A 4,745-nucleotide genomic window follows, 5' to 3' on the forward strand; every position below is an offset into this window, starting at 1 on the left:
GGTGATGAGCTCACCAAGATCACCAAGCGGGAAACGATTGAGGGGGAGCTCGGTCGGTTCCGGCTTCGCAAAGGGGAGGAGCCACAACACATGTACAATCGGCTCAAAACCTTGGTGAACCAAGCACGCAACCTCGGGAGCGTAAAGTGGGATGACCACGAGGTGGTTAAGGTTATTCTAAGATCACTTATTTTCCTTAACCCTACTCAAGTTCAATTAATTCGTGGTAATCCTAGATATACTAAAATGACCCCCGAGGAAGTTATCGGGAATTTTGTAAGTTTTGAGTGCATGATCGAAGGCTCGAGGAAGATCAACGAGCTTGATGATGCCACCACATCCGAAGCTCAACCCGTTGCATTCAAGGCAACGGAGGAGAAGAAGGAGGAGTCTACACCAAGTCGACAACCCATAGACGCCTCCAAGCTCGACAATGAGGAAATGGCGCTCGTCATCAAGAGCTTCCGCCAAATCCTCAAGCAAAGGAGGGGGAAGGATTACAAGTCCCGCTCCAAGAAGGTTTGCTACAAGTGTGGTAAGCCCGGTCATTTTATTGCTAAATGTCCTATATCTAGTGACAGTGACCGAGGCGACGACAAGAAGGGGAGAAGAAAGGAGAAGAAGAGGTATTACAAGAAGAAGGGCGGCGATGCCCATGTTTGTCGCGAGTGGGACTCCGACGAGAGCTCAAGCGACTCCTCCGACGACGAGGACGCCGCCAACATCGCCATCACCAAAGGACTCCTCTTCCCCAACGTCGGCCACAAGTGCCTCATGGCAAAGGACGGCAAAAAGAAGGTTAAATCTAAATCCTCCACTAAATATGAATCCTCTAGTGATGACAATGCTAGTGATGAGGAAGATAATTTGCGCACCCTTTTTGCCAACCTTAACATAGCTCAAAAGGAAAAATTAAATGAATTGGTTAGTGCTATTCATGAAAAGGATGACCTTTTGGATTCCCAAGAGGACCTCCTTATTAAGGAAAACAAGAAACATGTTAAGGTTAAAAATGCTTATGCTCTAGAAATTGAAAAATGTGAAAAATTATCTAGTGAGCTAAGCACTTGCCGTGAGATGATTGACAACCTTAGGAATGAAAATGCTAGTTTAAATGCTAAGGTTGATTCACATGATTGCAATGTTTCAACTTCAAATCCTAGAGATGATAATGTTGATTTACTTGCTAGGATTGATGAGTTGAATGCTTCCCTAGCTAGCCTTAAAATTGAAAATGAGAAATTGCTTGTTAAGGCTAAAGATCTTGATGTTTGCAATGCTACTATTTCCGACCTTAGAACTAAAAATGACATATTACAAGCTAAGGTTGTAGAATTAAAATCTTGCAAACCCTCTACATCTATTGTTGAGCATGTATCTATTTGTACTAGATGTAGAAATGTTGATATTGATGCTATTCATGATCATATGGCTTTAATTAAACAACAAAATGATCATATAGCAAAACTAGATGCTAAAATTGCCGAGCACAACCTAGAGAATGAGAAATTTAAATTTGCTCGTAGCATGCTTTATAATGGGAGACGCCCTGGCATTAAGGATGGCATTGGCTTCCAAAGGGGAGACAATGTCAAACTTAATGCCCCTCCTAAAAATTTGTCTAACTTTGTTAAGGGCAAGGCTCCCATGCCTCAGGATAACGAGGGTTACATTTTGTACCCTGCCGGTTATCCCGAGAGCAAAATTAGGAGAATTCACTCTAGGAAGTCTCACTCTGGCCCTAACCATGCTTTTATGTATAGGGGTGAGACATCTAGCTCTAGGCAACCAACCCGTGCCAAGTTGCCTAGAAAGAAAACTCCTAATGCATCAAATGATCATGCTATTTCATTTAAAACTTTTGATGCTTCTTATGTGTTGACTAACAAATCCGGCAAAGTAGTTGCCAAATATGTTGGGGGCAAGCACAAGGGGTCAAGGACTTGTGTTTGGGTACCCAAAGTTCTTGTGTCTAATGCCAAAGGACCCAAAACCATTTGGGTACCTAAAGTCAAGAACTAAAATTGTTTTGTAGGTTTATGCATCCGGGGGCTCAAGTTGGATACTCGACAGCGGGTGCACAAACCACATGACAGGGGAGAAAAGGATGTTCTCCTCATATGAGAAAAACCAAGATCCCCAACGAGCTATCACATTCGGGGATGGAAATCAAGGTTTGGTCAAAGGATTGGGTAAAATTGCTATATCTCCTGACCATTCTATTTCCAATGTTTTTCTTGTAGATTCTTTAGATTACAACTTGCTTTCTGTTTCACAATTATGTCAAATGGGCTACAACTGTCTTTTTACTGATGTAGGTGTCACTGTCTTTAGAAGAAGTGATGATTCAATAGCATTTAAGGGTGTGTTAGAGGGTCAGCTATACTTAGTAGATTTTGATAGAGCAGAGCTCGACACATGCTTAATTGCTAAGACTAACATGGGTTGGCTCTGGCACCGCCGACTAGCCCATGTTGGGATGAAGAATCTTCATAAGCTTCTAAAGGGAGAGCACATTTTAGGATTAACAAATGTTCATTTTGAGAAAGACAGGATTTGTAGCGCATGCCAGGCGGGGAAGCAAGTTGGAGTCCACCATCCACACAAGAACATCATGTCGACCGACAGGCCGCTTGAGCTACTCCACATGGATCTATTCGGCCCGATTGCTTACATAAGCATCGGCGGGAGTAAGTATTGTCTTGTAATAGTGGATGATTATTCTCGCTTCACTTGGGTATTCTTTTTGCAGGAAAAATCTCAAACCCAAGAGACCTTAAAGGGATTCTTGAGACGGGCTCAAAATGAGTTCGACTTAAGGATCAAGAAAATTAGAAGCGACAACGGGACGGAGTTCAAGAACTCACAAATTGAAGGCTTCCTTGAGGAGGAGGGTATCAAGCATGAGTTCTCTTCTCCCTACACTCCACAACAAAATGGTGTAGTGGAGAGGAAGAATCGAACTCTATTGGACATGGCAAGGACCATGCTTGATGAGTACAAGACTTCGGATCGGTTTTGGGCGGAGGCAGTCAACACCGCCTGCTACGCCATCAACCGGTTATATCTTCACCGAATCCTCAAGAAGACATCATATGAACTCCTAACCGGTAAAAAGCCCAACATTTCATATTTTAGAGTTTTTGGTAGCAAATGCTTTATTCTTGTTAAAAGAGGTAGAAAATCTAAATTTGCTCCTAAAACTGTAGAAGGCTTTTTACTTGGTTATGACTCAAACACAAGGGCATATAGGGTCTTTAACAAGTCCACTGGACTAGTTGAAGTCTCATGTGACGTTGTGTTTGATGAAACTAACGGCTCTCAAGTAGAGCAAGTTGATCTTGATGAGATAGGTAATGAAGAGGCTCCATGCATCGCGCTAAGGAACATGTCCATTGGGGATGTGTGTCCTAAGGAATCCGAAGAGCCTCCAAATGCACAAGATCAACCATCCTCCTCCATGCAAGCATCTCCACCAACTCAAAATGAGGATGAGGCTCAAGATGATGAAGGGCAAAATCAAGAAGATGAGCCACCTCAAGATGATGGCAATGATCAAGGGGGAGATGCAAATGATCAAGAAAAGGAGGATGAGGAAGAACCAAGGCCGCCACACCCAAGAGTCCACCAAGCAATCCAACGAGATCACCCCGTCGACACCATCCTCGGCGATATTCATAAGGGGGTAACCACTAGATCTCGAGTTGCTCATTTTTGTGAACATTACTCTTTTGTTTCCTCTATTGAGCCACACAGGGTAGAGGAAGCACTTCAAGATTCGGATTGGGTGGTGGCGATGCAAGAGGAGCTCAACAACTTCACTAGAAATGAGGTATGGCATTTAGTTCCACGTCCTAACCAAAATGTTGTAGGAACCAAATGGGTCTTCCGCAACAAGCAAGATGAGCATGGTGTGGTGACAAGGAACAAAGCTCGACTTGTGGCCAAAGGATACTCCCAAGTCGAAGGCTTGGATTTCGGTGAAACCTATGCACCCGTAGCTAGGCTTGAGTCAATTCGCATATTATTAGCCTATGCTACTTACCATGGCTTTAAGCTTTATCAAATGGACGTGAAAAGTGCCTTCCTCAATGGACCAATCAAGGAAGAGGTCTATGTTGAGCAACCTCCCGGCTTTGAAGACAGTGAGTATCCTAACCATGTTTATAAGCTCTCTAAGGCGCTTTATGGGCTCAAGCAAGCCCCAAGAGCATGGTATGAATGCCTAAGAGATTTCCTTATTGCTAATGGCTTCAAAGTCGGCAAGGCCGATCCTACACTCTTTACTAAAACTCTTGAAAATGACTTGTTTGTATGCCAAATTTATGTTGATGATATTATATTTGGGTCTACTAACGAGTCTACATGTGAAGAGTTTAGTAGGATCATGACACAGAAATTCGAGATATCGATGATGGGGGAGTTGAAGTATTTTCTAGGATTCCAAGTCAAGCAACTCCAAGAGGGCACCTTCATTAGCCAAACGAAGTACACTCAAGACATTCTAACCAAGTTTGGGATGAAGGATGCCAAACCCATCAAGACACCCATGGGAACTAATGGGCATCTCGACCTCGACACGGGAGGTAAGTCCGTGGATCAAAAGGTATACCGGTCGATGATTGGGTCGTTGCTTTATTTATGTGCATCCCGACCGGACATTATGCTTTCCGTTTGCATGTGTGCAAGATTCCAATCCGACCCTAAGGAATCACACCTTACGGCCGTAAAACGAATCTTGAGAT

Source organism: Zea mays, chromosome 5 (genome assembly GCF_902167145.1).
Source record: "Zea mays cultivar B73 chromosome 5, Zm-B73-REFERENCE-NAM-5.0, whole genome shotgun sequence".
In the NCBI taxonomy this organism is placed as follows: domain Eukaryota; kingdom Viridiplantae; phylum Streptophyta; class Magnoliopsida; order Poales; family Poaceae; genus Zea; species Zea mays.